The sequence below is a fragment of the Pteropus medius genome, unplaced genomic scaffold (genome assembly GCF_902729225.1).
Source record: "Pteropus medius unplaced genomic scaffold, Ma_sr-lr_union100, whole genome shotgun sequence".
Taxonomy (NCBI): domain Eukaryota; kingdom Metazoa; phylum Chordata; class Mammalia; order Chiroptera; family Pteropodidae; genus Pteropus; species Pteropus medius.
This window is the reverse complement of record NW_024355327.1, coordinates 146,824-165,231: the sequence shown is the minus strand read 5'-3', so window position 1 is coordinate 165,231 and position 18,408 is coordinate 146,824. Positions and strand designations below refer to the sequence as shown.

General features: G+C 38.2%; 1 pseudogene; it reads left to right on the top strand.

Moving 5' to 3' along the window:
• The first annotated feature begins 216 nt into the window (after positions 1–216).
• LOC120599557 (uncharacterized) lies at positions 217–335 on the top strand (annotated as a pseudogene).
• Positions 336–18,408: the final 18,073 nt, after the last annotated feature.

Genomic DNA, 18,408 nt, shown 5'->3' with positions numbered 1-18,408 from the left:
ATTTGACCAAGTGTTGGGAATGGGGCAAAGGAGATGAAGGTTATGCAAGCTAGTAATACTGGTAATTAATCATGAAATTTCAGCTGTAAGAATAGGGTAGTAAAAATGTGAGGAGGAAAAGAATGCATTAAATAATTTGCTAGTAGGCAAGAGAAAATGAGCTAAAAAGTCAAGAAGTGGTGGTCAGTATAAGATGTGATTGAAATTTGTATCTGGGTTTAAGGCCCTGCCACCCTGAACAAGCCCAATCCCGTCTGATCTCAGAAGCTAAGCAGGTTTGGGCCTGGTTAGTACTTGGATGGGAGACCACCTAAGAAGACCAGGTACTGTAGACGTAAAAAATTTAAAAAAATAAGGGATTGTAAACTGACAAGGTCTTTGCAATCTGTGAGGTCAACCAAGGGTTGCCTCGCCTAAAAAAAAAAAAAGAAATTTACATTTGGAATAGTGCCTGAAGTTTGGGTTAATTATAAAGTCAAAGGTAGTGTGTTTTTCAAATTGCAGGTTGTGATGCCTTTGTGTGGGTCATAAAATCAATTCAGTGGGTCTTGAATAGAATTTTGATTTTAATTAGAGAATAGAATACAAAATGTCAGAGAGCATTGCAAGTTGTGAAGCAAACTGTATTTCTTGTTATGAATCCCGCTAGAAAAAGTTTGAAAAATAGAGTAGGGGGGAAAGAAAAAATCTTTAGAAATGAAAAATCTAGGACCTGGGGGAGGTGTGGTGGGATAGGAGTAAGGGCAGAGGAAATTCACATCTCCTTTGCATACATGAAGATTATTTGCTAGACAAGGGTTGAGAAGCTCTGCTGTGTATCCTCTGAAGAGAAAGGAAAGGGAAACACTGTAGGATTTCTCCTCACAAGTTTCATAGGGTTGGTGAGAATTCCTAGAAATTGGTTTCTGACAGAATAATGAAGGCAAATTTACTGAAACTATGATTTTAAACATTAAAAAAAACACAATTCACAAATTAAGCAAATTGTTCATATTTATTTCCCCTTTCACAAGACTATCCTAGATTTTATCCCAAAATATTTTCTGTTACTCTCTTCTTATCATTCTTTTGTTATCCTCCATTTTCTCCTTATTCTCGTAACCACTTCCTCTTCAATGACCAAGATCCCCAAATTCTGAGTCAATTCTCTTCAAGTGTGTTAAGGAGATAATTCCCATCATAGCATCCTCATCATTTCGTTAGCCTTCCTTTCATTAAGCTTCAAATCCAGTCTTGCTGACATTGGGGGACTTCAAAACATTTTACATGCAATAGTATTTCTTTTTCCTTTAGAAAGTGTTTATTTTCTGTCAGCCTTATTTCCATTGTGTTTAAGAGTTTGTGGAAGAACAGCTTAAGACCACTCAGTGCTTGTTCCTACCTTCAATGGCCAGAGCAGTGGGGGCTGCAGACCAGTCTTCAGTGGCAGGCTGAGCACTACAGTCTTCAGTAGGAAACTGCTGAATGGGTACAGAGGACATTTGAATGCCATCAGACCAGCCTGTGACTTTAGGTTGAGCAGCAGTGAACTCAGGAGCTCAAGCAGTCCATTCACCCTGAAATTCCTCCTTGGTCACAGCCTTTTCAGCATAGGCCTGCTCTTTCTTTTCAATCTCTGTAGAAGTAGCGATCAGGCTTGACCTCCAAGGATGTTCACAGGAGATGGTGCCACGCATGCACAGAACTTCCCAGGCCAGCATCCACCATACCAGACCCACTGAGTGAGCTCTTTTGTTGTTGCAAGGATGGCAATGTCCACATAGCGCAGAGATGAGTCTGTGTTACACAGAGTGATGGTAGGCAGGTTAACATAAGACACCTCTGTGAGAGGCTGGTGGTTGGTCCAGGGCTCAGTAACCACCAGAAGTCTCAGCTTCCTGGATCTGGTTAGTGGAGGTGCCAGGAGTGAAGCGACTAGCAATAGGAGTGGCTCCAGTGGCAAAAGCAAACTTCAGCACAGCTCCTGGCCAGTATTTCTGGACGATATGACACTGACATCAGCTAGGGTTTCAATGGCAACAATGGCAAGAGCTGCCAGCAGAAGCTTCTCCCAGGTTCTTTTCAAATTTATGATGTAGATGCCATCGCTTTTCCTTTTATAGATGTACTGTTCTATCTGGAAGTTAAGGTTGGTGCCACCTAAGTGGTTCCTGCTGCAAGGAATTTGAGGACATCCTCCTCCTACATTTGCAGGACATCCAGGCCTCCAGACATTATGACAGTTTCCTTTTAAGTTACATGAGAACCAAGAGCAACACTATATGGGCCCCTCTGGGTAGTGCGGAAAGGTGTCTGTGTCGACACCTGTGTTAAGGCACCAGATACAAGGTCTGTCATTCTAATTGTTTTCTCCCTGGTTTTCAAATCCTACTTCTCCATAAGATAAATATCATCTTGGAGAAGACCTACTACTCCTCAGATGGCAGGTGAATGGCATTATCACTTCTGCATTCTTTTTAATCCTTGCCTGTATTTTACTTCCCATATTCCACCACCTACCAGATCCTGTGAATTCGACAAGAGAAAAATTTCAAGATGTCCTAAATTAAGTTACAGCAGGCCACAAATGAGAAGAAGATAGGAGAGTTAACCAGTTAACAGCTAAGGGAACAAATCAACAAAATACTGCTTATGTTCCCAAATGTGTGTTGAAACTTTGAATTAACTTCCAGGGAGCTATTTTCATAATTAGAGAGAATAGCTGACCACCAGAAGCCACTGCATCCTGTGTATGCATGAACTTTCCAGACCGTTGCCCACAAACAATCCAAAAGATCAAATACTTCTTCCTTACAGACTATGTACCTATTCTAGAATTTTCTCCGCTTTATATTCTCCCCCCACCCCCTTTTTTTCTTTACATTCTTTAAAAAAAAACACTTTACATCTTTCTTCTCCAAATTTATTCTATAAAAGAGCCCCATCAACCCCAATACTGCAGGCATGTTTGTCTTCTCCATCTAGCTGTGCTGCTGTTGGTTTAGACTGTATGCTCAGGACCTGGCCCTTTTTCTGATTAGCATATGTCTCAATAAACCCTTTCTTTCAGAAAAAAAAAACTTGGCCTTGAATGATTTTGTTTAACAAATTCTACTAAGATAGAAGAAGAGGCATCTGAAAAATGCAAAGGAAAGGGCTTGCAGAAATGACCAACTCAGCCGGTTATAGATTAACCACATCCTATAGATCTCTAAATGGCCTTCTGGAAACTCTTGCAACACCTACAGGACAAATGATCTGTAAATAGGTAGAACCAGTGGTCTGGAAATTCCTTCCTCCTTGCGGCTCCCACCCAAAACTATCCCTCCCCATCCTGAGTCAAGAGGTACACGTAAAACCTCAGACAAAGAAATCACATGCCTCTTACATGGACACTGCAAAGGTATATAAACTGTAAGAAATCTAACCAGGGAGAGCTCGTGCTTTGGTGCTGTTAGGCCCCATGCATTCCACCAGCTAATAAATTCTCCTTCTAACAAAGTTGTCTGAGCATCCAATTTCCTCTGTTGGCTGTTGCTTCTTGCAACATAGGGATTAAGGTTCAGTGCTTATTTTACCCAGGGTGCCCAGGTTTGATTCCCGGTTAGGGAAGAATATTCTCCCCAGCTACACGGGCACTTCCCAGTGCACACTGCCCAGGGAAAAGCAGGAACTGCAACTGGTGGCTAGCAGCGAGGACCCATAGGGGTCCTGCCTCCTCTCTACACTAACAATGGGAGGGAGACCAAGAAGTTTGGCTTGTAATAGTCTCTTACAATTAGATCTTCTTTGCAAGAAACTGGAAAAGTAAAAAGTCTCGTATCTACAGCTTTTGTGCTCCTTTACCAAGACCCAGACTTATTAGATGGCCCAATGATAGGAGTGCCTTCCCAGAGATCTCAAAATAATCAGGAATTTTCTCTTCCCCCTTCACCCTCGGACTCTGAGGCAAGGACCAAGTTCTCTGGGGACTCCATTTATTTTATCACTCCCTAAGGAAACTAGATATGCGCCCCCAGGGAAGTTACAAATACTGATGATGGGGAAATATGAGAGTATGGGCATGACCTCTGATCTATATTTGTAAGTCTTATATGTAATATGGTGGTTGAGTTAAGCATTCTAATTATGGTGGAAAGGAAAAGGTACGTTTTTGGTAACAGAAGATATAAAATATGGAAATATATTTTGAAGGAAATTGAAGGAAAGACGTTTGTCTTAAAGTTGGTATTTCTAAATGTGTGAGAAAAGGCAAACTGAAGGGATGAGGAAAGTTGTAGAAGGTTTGTGAAAAGAAATCCTGAGAGAAAATTTTATATGATTAAGCTAAACAAGATTGTCAAAAGTAGGCTAATACAAAATTAGAATGTTTCTCAGACTTTCAGTCTGCTACTAATATTATGGAAAAGTTTTCCAAGTAGAAAACAAGGATCCTGCACTTCATCAAAGCAATTTTCTGTGTTTTATATTACCTTACAAGTCTTCTGAGGTTTTTAGAGAATATATTAACGTTGGCCCAAAGCCTGAGGGCCAGGCACTCCTGGCTATACATTTCATAACTTGGGCTGTGCCCAATATTCAAAAGGAAGCTCCCAAAGTTGGGGCCTGGACTCCAAACCCTGCAGGCTGCCTTGGTGCCAGAGGTCTTTAAGGTGTCCAACAGCTGGGACCGGGCAGAGAAGGAAGCAGAGTGCAAAAAAGGTGCAAATTCTAGCTGCCATAATACAGGGATCATCCTGAGGTGACCTTGGGCAATAAAAACCTTTCGGGCCTGGAGGGCCTCGAACTTGGTTGGCAATGGTTGGCTTCATAGAGACTGGAGCATAATCAGTGTGCAAACTGCAAGAAGGAAAGGCACTAGAAGGGCAAGTGTCTATCCAACCCTGGGAAGTTGGGGAGGGGTGGACCTCATAAGCCATCTCCCTTCATAGTGATGAAGGACAGGGCAAATTTCCTCAAGTGAAGGGGAGACCAATCCCGGTACCTAGAGAAGAGAGAAGAGGGTCCTTTGGTGGAGAGTGAAGAAAGAATTTAACACATACACCAAAGTTAGAGTCAAAAGGAAAGTTTATTAGAAAAGGGATAACACTCCACAGACAGAGTGTGGTCTTCTTTCAGAGACAGAGAGTGAGAGGGAGACAGTGATTGACAGTAAAGGCACTGAGAGGGACCCTGAGTGTTGAGGGAATTCAGTTTATATGTCATTCAGTAGTTCCTATTTCCTTTGATATAGATATATAGTGAAGAAAGGGAAGAGTATTAATGTGAAAAGATAAGACTACATAGAGTGAAAGGCCTGCTGGCTGTTCCAGCCTTTAATCCATAGGTTTCCATGGTTTTAGCCAGAGAGAATGACTCTTGGTTCCTGCTTCCCCTTCACAGGTGTGGGGAATGGGTTGTTAGCAATCTCATCTAAAATCTTCCTTTGTTCTGCAGGTGTTCTCCTGGCCTGGCTGCAGTGCTGATCAGCATATTGCAGTCTGTGATTGTGGTCTGATTAACATTTTAATTCTCTTGCCTCCTCCCTACATTAATAGCAAGGCTCTCCTGAGAGAAGCTGCTCCCTCCTCCAACAAGAGAAGCCCAAGCACTCTGTGGCTCTAGTTCTAGAGAAATCCATTGCAATCATGACAGTGGAGCCTCAGGTCAGCCTCGACAAAGCAGAAAGGAAAAATTAAATTTTTACTAGAACTGAATTTTACTACTCTGTCCTGACCCATCCCACGGGCCTCTCCAGTGCTAACTGCACAGTGGCAGGAATAAATAGCCAGTCTAACATAAGATAATTTACTTTTCCCATTGTGAGACTGAGATTAGTGATGAAATTCCCCACTACATGTCAGGACCAAGGTCTAGTGAGGAGAGCACCTCATTCCAGGAAATGGGGCTCAGCCAAAAAGGGTGCAGCCCCCTTGCTCATCACACAATGCATGTTTGTAGAAAACCTAAGGCTAAACCATTTGTAGACAACCTGCTTCTATGTCAGGGTTTTCTACAGAGCAGAGCACCTCCTTTTCTACGATCTATTGAAAGCCCTCAATGCAAATAAGGCCTTATCAAGTTTTGTTAAGTTCCCCAACTGCTGTCAAACTACAAGGAATTAACCGCTGGGTATATATGTCTGTTGCAGAAAAATTGCAAAAACTCAGACCAGCGAGAAATCAAGCAGTACCCAGAGGGTTGGAGAAACTCAGGTTTATTACGCCAGTGGTCCCAGAAGAGCTAGTGCTCTGAAAATCTGGGCGCTGAGGTTAGGGGCAGTTACAGTTGACATGGGCTGATTTACAGACCCCTGGAATTGCTATGGGCTATGGGCAGTTACAGAGCATGGGATTTTCAAACAAGCAAAGCACTAAAGCAATATATCTTTTCAAACAAACACTAAAGCAATACAGCTTAAGGGGAGTGTGAGGTCTCAGTTGACCCTGAGAGCTTTGGCCAATGCAGCAAACATCGTTTACAGAAGCAGAACAAAGAACTGACTAGAAATGTTGGCCATTTAAATGGGAAATTTCTCTTCATGTCTCAAATTAAACCAGTCTCTTATGAGTCCTCACAGGTTCCTCCAGAAAATGAAACAGGAAGTGCAACCTATTCCTTTCAACCCATGGAAGATCTTAAGCTCTTGTCCTAGAAAATAGATAAGTCTACATGTCCCAGGGAATCAGGGAACTTTTCTGAATAATTATTCTTTTAGCCCAGTGTCTAGACCGCTACTCTCTTCAAAATGATTCAATTTCTTTTCACTAGATATCTTTACCTTGAATTAACAAATTGCCATGAATAAGTAACTTCATTGCCAATTACTTCTAGCATTAATTTTGACTTTTGCCTTTTCAATCTTTTTGCTAAATTTATATCTTCTAGGCTGCAAGGCTTCATGCAACTTTCAAAGGCTGGAACAACCTCATGTTATCTGCCTCCAGGGCCCTTAGGATAGGCATCCAGAGATTTTTTGTTCCCAGAAGGCAGGAACTACAGCCCTATCTCAGCTTTGAAGAAGCTACAAAGGGTAGACCTCCATCCTTCAACATCCCTTTAAGAATAAGGGAATAAATTCTCTGAGGGGGAATAATGTAGGAAGGATGCAAGAAAATTAAAATGTTAATCAAGCTACTTTCAGAGACTGCAATATGCTGATCAGCCCTTCAGCAAGGCCAGGAGGACACCTTCAGAACAAAGGAAGATTTCTACTGGGATTGCTAACAACCCATTTCCCCCATACCTGTGGAAGAGGAACAGGAAAAACAATCTTCAAGTGGCTGCCCTACACCAATAAAATCTTTCATTCCCTAAGGCTAAAACCATGGAGGAAGCTATGGATTAAAGGCTAGAAACTGCCAGCAGGTCTTTCAGGCTATATACTCTTCTCCTTCCCCTTCCTCACTGTATGTCCATATCAAAGGAAATGGAAACTAAAGAATGATATATAAACTGAATTCCCTGGACACTCAGGGTCCTTCTCACTCTCTGCCTCTGTGAGAAGGCCATGCTCTGTCTGTGGAGTGTTAATAATCCCTTTTCTAATAAACTTTCTGTTAAGGGTGGAAAATTTTCAAGTGAGCCAACTAGCTAACTCAGCTACAGGGAAGAAATATCTTTAGATATCAGAAGTTATCCTACTTGCTTGTGTGTGGTTTAGGAAGTGTATTGTATAAGATATGAAGATGGCCAATGTCTGCTTCGGTAATTCATTTACTTGTTAATTAAGGGTGTTGTTCCAGGCAAAGATATGCTAACAGCCAACTTCCACTTCTGTAATCTGCTTGCTTGTTCAGGAGACCACTAGGATATGGTCTTAAACTTTATCAGCTGCCATTCTAATAGGTATATAGCGACATCTCGACATCTCGCTGTGGTCGTAATTTACATTTCTCTAGTGGCTTATGATGTTGAAGACCTTTTCACGTGCTTATTTGCTATCTTCTTTTATCAAATCTCTTTAGGTCTTTTGTTCAATCCAATAAAATATTTGTGTACAGGTTTTTGTATGAAAAGTCCCTGAAAAAACTTGAAGTTCAGACCTGCTGCAAATGTATCTTGAATTGTATAGTTGTCATACAATGCAATCCTTATGCAGCAATATTTTCAAAATGCAATATAGTCTTACTGTTTTGGGGAAAGGCTGAGCACAGGGTGGAGAAATCCCCAGGATAATAGAGTTTCTTTTGATGCCACTAAGCCACTAAGAGTTTCTGCTGATGCCAGCTTCCTGCACCATCTTTCCCTGTGTGCAAAACCTGAAGATCAAGCATATGGTAATGTTTATTTTTTTAATTAAAAAAAGAAGAAAAGAAAGAAAGAAAATAAAGGAAGACAATGAGCCCAAAAAAGAGTAGGTTATGCTAAGCCCCAAGCCACCAAACCAAGACTTAATTACAGTTTTGGCTCTCCCAATCAATCAGGAATTGCCTGATAGACCCCTGCCATCCCTTAAAGAAAAATACCTTACAATAGCCATTATGCTTTTTGTGCAGTAGCATAATTTCCTCATTCGTACTCTCTGTCTATAAGTCTTTTATTTTTTACATCTCCTCCTCCGAACTTCTTTCTATGTGCTAGATTGGATGCTGCCTGATTGGAATCTATTTTTGGTCGAATAAACTCTGAAATGTTTTACTATGTATCACTTTGTCTTTTAACATTAGTATGTACACAGGTTTGCTGTGTGCAAAACTAGTGCTGGAGAATAATGCTTTTAAAATAGAGAAGTTAAAAGAAGAGAGACCTAGTCTCAGTAGGATGCCCAGATGAAACTGCAGGTGTTGCTCGCAGGCGTGGTCCCACCGCTGCCCATCATGGCAAGTTTGACCTGCTCTGGTCGGGCTTGGGCCCTGTCCCCGATTCATTAGACAACCTGATACTGGTGGCTTCCCCAGGAACCCCATGCTGGTGCGAGGCCCGGTACGGGAGCCCATTCTACACAAATCTGTAGCTCCGAATCTCCCAGGCACCCACGGACCACCAGTCTCAGGCTTCTCCGAGCTGGGATTACAGGTGCGCACCACTGAGCTAGTCCCTGGTCTGGCAGCACGGCATAGCCTGGTAGCTATGGCCTACCATAGAGCAAGGTAGCTCTACCCGCATAGTGACTTGTGTATCTCCAGCCCATTGCTCATTCTAGATTGCCCGAAGTGGCTGGATAGAACTGAGCTGAAGAGATGCAGAAAACAGTGGAAGAGATGTGAATAAGTATCCTTTATCATGTATGTTGTCCTCGTGATCTTTGCAAAAAGGTGGGTTAAGCAAAGCCTATAAATTTGTGTCCCAAAGAATTATTTTCAAGCATAACAAGAATATAACAAGAAAGCAGATATTATGACTAAGGAGACTGATGACTACCAGACTAAAAATTAAAAACATTCTTTACAATTAACATCACTATGTTATCTTATCTGCACCAATAGAAATGTCTTCCTTCTATTGATGTAACTATTCCTCTTTTCTTTCTCACAAATATTTGTCTCCTAATTGAAACACTGTCTGGGCTTCTGCCTTAATCTGGGCTTCCTGAAAAGCTATTTAAAAAAATTTTAAATAAATGTTACCTCTCACTTTGAAAGGTCTTTTAGTTTTAGATTAGCAACCTGTACGCAAATGTTTATAGCAGCTTTACTCATAATAGTAAAAAACAACCCAAATGTCCTTTGTTGAGGGAATGTTCAAACTCATATGGCAGAATACTACTCAGCAATAAAAAGGAATGAACTATTGATTCACTCAACAACCTGGATGAATCTCCAGAGAGTTATTGTGAGTAAAAAAGCCAATCTCAAGAGATTACACACTCTATGTTTTTATTTATATAACATTCTTGAAATTATAAAGCTGTAGAAATGGAAGGCAGATTAGTATTTGCCAGAATTGAGGGAGAGGAACAGGAGGAAAGTGGGTGTGGCTATAAAAGGGCAACATGAGGGATTCTAATGGTGATGGAAAAGTTGTATATCTTAACATTATTAACATCAATATATAGGTAGTGATATATGTATATTTTTTCTTTCTTTTTAAAAAAATTAATTTCTATTATGGTGACATTGGTTAAGAAAATCCATTAAGTTTTGGGTGTAAAATTTAACAGTAAGGCATATATATATAGATATAGATATAGATATAGATATAGATATAGATATAGATATAGATATAGATATAGATAGATAGATAGATAGATAGATAGATATCTACATATCTATATATATTATATTGTGTGTTCTCCTCCAATAGTTAGATTTCTTTCTCTCATCACATATTCGACCCCTTTTACCCATCTAATAACCTCTTCCTACCCTCTAGTAACCGCTAGTCTATTGTCTGTGTCCATGAGTCTGTTTGTTTATCCTGTTCATTTGTTGCTTTTAGGTTTATATCTCACATACAAGTGATATCATGTGGTTTACAACTTTTTCTGTCTGGTTTATTTCGCTTTGCATGATTATCTTGGGGTCCATTCATGTTGTCGCAAATGGCAGTATTTCATCTCTTCTTATGGCTGAGTAATATTCCATTGTATATATATGTACCACAGCTTCTTTAGCCAGTCATCTGTTGTAGGACATTTCAGTTGCTTCCATATCCTGGCCACCGTGAATAATGCTGCTATGAACATCGGTGTGCAAATATGTTTTCAAATATGAGTTTTCAAGTCTTTGGGGTAAACACCCAGTAGAAGGATTGCTGGATCATATGGTAGATCAATTCTTAGTTTTTTGCGGAACCTCTACTGTTTTCCATAATAGCTGTACCAATTTTCAGTCTCAGCAGTAGTATATAAGGATTCCTTTTCCCGCACAACCTCTCCAACATTTGTTATTACTCGTATTGTTAATAATAGCCATTTTTACAGGTGTGAGATGGTATCTCATTGTGGTTTTGATTTGCATTTCCCTAATAACTAGCAATGTTGAACATCTTTTAATATGTTTGTTGGCCATTTGTATGTCTTCTTGGTAGAAGTGTCTGTTCAGGTCCTCTGCCCATTTTTTAAATGGATCATTTGTTTTTTTGTTGTTATTGAGTTGTATGAGTTCTTTGTATATTTTGCATATTATATTGGATATATATTGGAGGTGCTGCTTGCAAATATATTTTCCCATTCAGATGGTTGTCTCTTTGCCTTGTTGATGGTTTCCTATGCTGTGCAGAAGCTTTTTAGTTTGATGTAGTCCCATTTATTTATTTTTGCTTTTACTTCCCCTGCCTTTGAGGTCAAATTTATAAAATCCTCTTTAAGTCCAAGGTCTCTGAGTTTAGTTCCTATGTTTTCTTCCACACAATTTATTATTTCAGGTCTTATATTCAGGTCCTTAATCCATTTTGAGGTAATTTTGGTGTGCGGTGATAGACGCAGTTATTCTTTTGCAGGTGGCTTTCCAGTTTTCCCAGCACCATTTATTGAAGAGGCTTTCCTTTCTCCACTGTATGTTTTTGGTTCTTTTGTCAAAAATTATTTGCCCATATAAAAATAGATTTACTTCTGGACTCTCATTTCTTTTCTACTGGTCTGTGTGTCTGTTTTTTGGCCAATACCATGACGTTTCGATTATTGTCACTTTGTAGTGTAATTTTGAAGTTGGGCAGAGTGATGACTTCAGCCTCGTTCTTTCTTCTCAGGATGGCTTTGGCAATTCGGGGTCTTTTGTGCTTCCATGCAAATTTGATGATTTTTCATTCTATCTCTTTAAAAAATGCCGATGGGATTTTGATGGAGATTGCATTAAATCTGAATAATGCTTTAGGTAATATGATCAGTTTAACTACATTGATTCTTCCAATCCCAGAACACAGAATATCTTTCTATTTTTTTTGTATATTCTTCACTTTCTTTCAATAGTGTCTTATAGTTTTCGTTATATAGGTCCTTCACATGTTTCATTAGATTTATTCCTAGGTATTTTATTCTTTTTGTTGCAATTGTAAAGGGAATTATTTTTTCTACTTCTTTTTCTGATACTTCGTTATTAGAGTATAGGAACGCATGGATTTTTAGAACATTGATTTTGTATCCAGAGACTTTACTGTATTTGCTTATTGTTTCTAGTAGTGTTCTTGTGGAGTCTTTAAGGTTTTCTATATAGAGCATCATGTCATCCGCAAATAGTGACAGTTTGATTTCTTCGTTTCCTATTTGGATGCCTTTTATATCTTTCTCTTGCATGATTGCACTTGCTAGGACCTCCAATGTTATATTGAATAACAGTCGTGATAGTGCACAGCCTTGTCTTGTTCCTGATCTTAGAAGGTTTTTAGTTTTTCACCATTAAGTATAATGCTGGCTGAGGGTTTGTCATATATGGCCTTTATTATGTTAAGGTACTTTTCTTCTATACCAATTTTGTTAAGTGTTCTGATCATAAATGGATGCTATATCTTTTCAAAGGCTTTTTCTGCATCTGTTGACATGATCATATGATTCTTATTTTTTAATTTGTTTATGTAGTGTGTCACATTAATCAATTTGTGTATGTTGACCATCCCTGTGCCTTGGAATGAAGCCAACTTGATCGCGATATATAATCTTTTTAATATGTTGTTGTATTCGATTCATTAGTATCTTATTTAAGATTTTTGCTTCTGTGTTCATGAGAGATATTGGTCTGTAGTTTTCGTTTTTTGTGTTATCTTTACCAGGTTTTGGTATCAGAGTAATATTGGCCTCATAAAGTGAGTTGGGAAGTATTGCTTCCTCTTTGATTTTTTTGGAAGAGTTTGAGGAGAACAGGTATTAAATTTTTTTTGAATGTTTGGTAGAATTCACTGGTGAAGGCATCTGGTCCTGGACTTCTACTTTTTGATGATTTTTGATGATTGTTTTAATTTCCATACTGCTGATTGGTCTATTTAGATTTTCCAATTCTTCTCATTCAGTCAAGGAAGGTTGTGTCTTTCTAAGTACTGGTCCATTACTTCTAGGTTATTAAATTTGGTGTTATATACTTTTTCATAGTATTCTTGTATGATTCTTTGTATTTCATCCCTGATTTTGTTTATTTCTGTCCTTTGTCTTTTTTCTTTAGTGAGTCTAGCCAGGGGTTTGTTAATTTTATTAACTTTCTCAAAGAACCAGCTCTTCGTTGCATTTATTTTTTCTATCGTTTTTTGTTATCAGTTTCATTTATTTCTGCTCTAATTTTAACTATTTCTTTCCTTCTGTTAATTTTAGGCTTCTTTTCTTCTTCCTTTTCTAGTTTTTAAGATGAAGTGTTAGGTTGTTTATTTGGACTTGTTCTTGTTTTTGAGATAGGCCTGTAATGATATGAACTTTCCTCTTACTATCCCTTTAGATATGTCCCAAAAGTTTTGATATGTTTTATTATCATTATCAATAGTTTCTATGCATCTCTTGATCTCTCTTTTTATTTCTTCTCTGACCCAGTTATTCTTCAGTAGCATGTTGTTTAATCTCCATGTATTTGTGGTTTTTCCTGCTTTCTTTTTACAGTTGATCTCTAGCTTTAAAGTATTGTGATCAGATAATACGGTTGGTATGATTTCAACTCTCTTATATTTGTTGAGACTATCTCTGTGTCCCAGTATGTGGTCGATTCTTGAGAATGTTCCATAGAGATGTGCAGTAGAGAAGAATGTATAAACAGCTGTTTTGGGATGAAAGGCTCTATAAATGTCATTTATGTCCAGTTGGTCTAATGTGTCATTTAACAATGTTATTTCCTTATTGATTTTCTGTTTGGATGATCTGTCCACATCCTACAGTGTGGTATTTAGGTCCCCTACTACGATAGTGTTTTGGTCTGTTTCTCCCTTTAGTTCTGTTAGTAATTGCTTTACATATTTCGGGGCTCCTTGATTGGGAGCATGGATAAGTGTTCTGTCTTCTTGGTGCATGATTCCTTTTATCATAATGAAGTGTTCCTCGGTATCTTTCTTTACCTTTTTGATTTTGAAGTCTGTTTCTTCTGATATTAGTACTGCTACTCCTAATTTTCTCTGAATGACATTTGCTTGAAATATCATTTTCCATCCTTTAACTTTGAGTCTCTGGAACTGAGATGTATCTCCTGGAACAGTATATGGTTGGTTTCGTTTTCTCATTCAATCTGCAATTCTGTGCCTTTTTATTGGTGAATTCAGTCCATTTACATTTAGGGTGATTATTGAAATATGAGTTCTTCTTATAGCCATTTTATATTTTGCTTTCTGGTAGCTCAGTGTTTCTATTGCTTCCTTGTGCTTGTTTGTCCATTGTTTTTTGTTTTTTGGTTTTTTAAATTTTGGTTGGGTTTTGTGGGTTTTCCCTCTGGTCCTTCTAGTTTTATATTGTACACTTCATGTGGTTATCATTACAAATATATAGAGGATAGTTATATATATAGTAGTCTAATTCCATTCCCCTTTGCAAATTTGGATCTTTGAATCCTCCCCTTTTCAGTACTGTTGTCTCAATTTTTCCCTATGTATGCTGAACATTCATTACTATCTTGCTATAGCAAATCTCTTCTTATTGTTTAAGCTTATAATGTCCTGTTCTTAGTAAGGATTGCACTCTTCTGCTTCTATCTGCCTACTAGTCACTTTACTCTTAGTTATGTATTTCTTTTGTCATTTTGTTTTAGGTGAGCTGACCCCTTTCAGTATTTCCTATAGTGCAGGCCACGTAGTGGAGAATTCCCTCAATTTTTGTATGTCTGGAAAGGTCTTTGTTTCTCCTTTATATCTAAAGGAGAGCTTTGCTGGGTACATTATTCTTGGCTTTCATTTAATGGTTTGATTATTAGATTCCACTCCTACATACTACATAAGGTCATTCTGCTAAGACTGGAAGACACAGCAGCTCTACCTAATACAGAGAAACAAACACAGGGAAGTAGCCAAACTGGGGAGACAAAAAAGCATGTCCCAAATCAGCAGAACAAAGCTCCAGAAAGAGTACTAGACTAAAATGGAGACAAGCAATCTACCAGATAGAGTTCAAAACAATGGTTATAAGGATGCTCAGTGAACTTAGGGAAAGAGTAGATGAACTCGTTAAGAACTTTAACAGACAGAAAACATAAAAATGGAGCCAGTCAGAAATGAAGAATACAATAACTGAAATGAAGACTACCTTAGGAGGAATCGACAGTAGAGTAGATGAAGCAAAGAATTGAAAAAGCAATTTAGAAGATAAGGTAGCAGAAAACACCCAATCAGAACAGCAAAAAGAAAAAAGAATCACCAAAAAGCGAGGATAGTTTATGGGGCCTTTGGGTAGCATCAGGCATACCAACATTCACATCATAGGGATGCCAGAAAGAGAAGAGAGAAAGAAAGGGATTGAAAACTTATTTCAAGAAATAATGACAGAAAACTTCCCTAACCTAGTGAAGGAAATAGGCATACAAGCTCAGGAAGCACAGAGAGTCCTAAACAAGATGAACCCAAGACACATCACAATTAAAAAAGCCAAAGCTGAAGACAAAAAGAATCTTAAAAGCAGCAAGAGAAAGGCAGTTAGTTTCCTACAAGGGGACTCCCATAAGTTTATCAGCTGATTTCTCAACAGAGTTTTGCAGGCTGGAAGGGAGTGGCATGAAATACTCAAATGATGAAAAACTAGGATCTACAACCAAGATTACTCTACCCAGCAAAGTTATCATTTAGAATCAAAGGACAGATAAAAAGCTTCCTAGACAAGAAAAAGTTAAACAAGTTCTTCATCACCAAGCCAGTATTACAAGAAATGTTGGAGGGACTTCTTTAAGAAAAAGAGAGAAAAGAAAAAAAAAGATAAAGAAGATAAATAATAAAATAACAATAAATACATATCTATCAACAATTACTTTAAATTTAAATTGATTAGATGCTCCTATCAATAGGGGGAAAGGGAGGGTGAAGTGGGTAAAAGGGATCAAATATATGGTAGCTGAAGGAAATTGGACTTCGGGTGGTAATTACACAATAGAATATATAGATGTCAAATTATAATGTACACCTGAAAATTATATAATTGTATTAACCAATATTACCCCAATAAACTTAATAAAAAAAACCCTAAAAAAAAAAAGACATAGGGCAGCTGAATGGATAAGAAAACAAAACCCTTACATATGCTGCCTATAAGAGACTCATTTCAAAAGACACAGACTGAAAGTATAGAAATAGAAAAAAACATTTCATGAAAATGGAAACAAATAAAATAAAGCTGGAGTAGCAATACTAATACCATACAAAATAGACTTTAAAACAAAGGTTATAACAAGAGACAAAGAAGGACCTAGTTATCCCACTTCTGGGTAATTACCTCGAGAAACCCAAAACACTACTTCAAAGGGCCATGAAAATCCATATATTCGCTGCATCGGTGGACATATATCCAGTGGAATACTACACAGCCATAGAAAGGAATGAAATCTTGCCATCTGCAACAACATGAATGAACCGTGAGGGTATTGTGCTAGGTAGAGTAAGTCAGACAGAGAAAGACGAATGCCTTATGATTTCACTTACATGTGGAATCTAAAGAACAAAATAAACAAACAAAACAGAAACAGACTCATAGATACAGAGAACATTTTGATGCCTACAGGTGGGAGGGGTGTTGGGGCGTTTGGGTGTTAAAGGGGAAGGGATTAAGACGTACAAATAGTTACTTACAAAATAGTAACTAAGAAATATAGTCTATAATATTATAATAACTAAGTACAGTGTCAGATCTATCAGGGTGATCACTTACCAAGTTACATAAATGTCTAATCACCATGTTGTACACCTGAAAGTAATATAACATCATATACCCACCGTAATTTAAAAATAAAATATTATTTAAAAAATAAAAATTAAAACAAAACTTCTACTTTGGGTCAGGTAAGGCAGGTAAATTAGTTACCTTTTATGTACTTAAAGATGTGTGATTCCAAGACTTGAGAGGAATCACTCCTGAGGAAGTTCTGGTCATGCAATGCGATATACAGATGACGCATTATTGAATTGTACACCTGAAACCTGCATAATTTTATTAACCAATGTCACCAGCAATAAATTTTAAAAAATAAATAAATATTTAAGATTAGGGGGACGGGGATCATGAAATAGAAATGAACAGGAAAAAGAGGAGTCCTTTGGGACTTTGGCTTAGGGTTGCTGGAGTAACTCCATGGGAAGGAAGAAGGGGTAGGTTTGAAAAAGAGAAACATAATATAAGTGGAACAGAGCGAGAACCAAGAAAGAAGATATTAAACATTATAAAGAAGGGAAAATGTGTTTTCTTCAGCACATTTGGCTCTGCTTCTTTTATCTAGTTAGATATGAAACCCCATCGTCGTTTTATTGAACAATTCTCTGTGTCTTCCTTTACGAGTTTGAGAAAGACGTTGTCCCTTTTTTTTTCGGCTCGATTATTTTTGTTATCTAAACGTTGCGCTCTTCTCCACGGCAGAGCCAGGGCCCTTTAAGATCTTCAGTCTGATGCTTGCCGATCTGAGCTACTTCGGTTTCCTCCCAGCTGTTTTCAGATAAGGTTTAACGGCTTTATCACTTAAGTCTTTTATTCACTAGATGTTAAATATTTATTTAATAAAAACCACGACAAGCATTTTGGGGAAACCAAAAATAAATTTAAAAAACGGTTTCTGTCTTGACTCACTAATTTGTGAGACGAAAGACAAGAACACAATTACAAATTAATGTCACAGGAACTACCGGAACATTTTAGTGAAACCTACAATTTATTCCGGGTTGAGCAGAAAAAGAGTCCCTATCCAGCTACGTGCCTTCTGATTTCTTCTTCTTTGGCGTTGCCACACCTCCCCCTCATCCAGCTTTTATTGGTTGGTATGCAATAGGCTGTTAAACGTAAATAAATATGATTTTGCACTAACTTATTGGGAAATAGGGAAAAGAGGCCACATTTTTGCGTATGGAGCATTTGACTCATAAATTTATCTCCAAAAGCATTTTCAATCCTTGCTGGTGGTCTGGCGGTCTAGTGGCTAGGATTCGGCACTCTCACCGGCGCGGCCCGGTTTCCATTCTCGGTCAGAGAATGAAGGTTTGGTTTGGTTTGGTTTGGTTTGGTTTGTTTTGTTTTGTTTTGTTTTGTTTCAGCGAAGAAGAAAACTATTGAAGTCTAAATTTTAATTTTCTTTTAACTAATTTTTAATTTTCATATGAGGCGTTTACTGCTGAGAAACTCTAAAGCAGTGTTGGTATTTCAAGTGCAAAATGACGAGCAATGTATTTTTCAATTATTTTTAGAATTTTGTTAATGAGCTCATAACCTGGCATTTACTGAGTGCTCGGCGCTGTTCTAAGTGCTTTAAAATTTAACTCATTAATTGGATGATCCAGAGAGCGGGAAATTTTGGAAGCAATTGATTAACTTTACGAGTTGGTTGGAATTAGCATAACACAATGAAAATATAGTTATTAAGATGAGAGAGAAGAAATCGGGAAGTCATTTTCAGGAGGTTTGCGTTAGCTGGTTGTGCGTGAGTT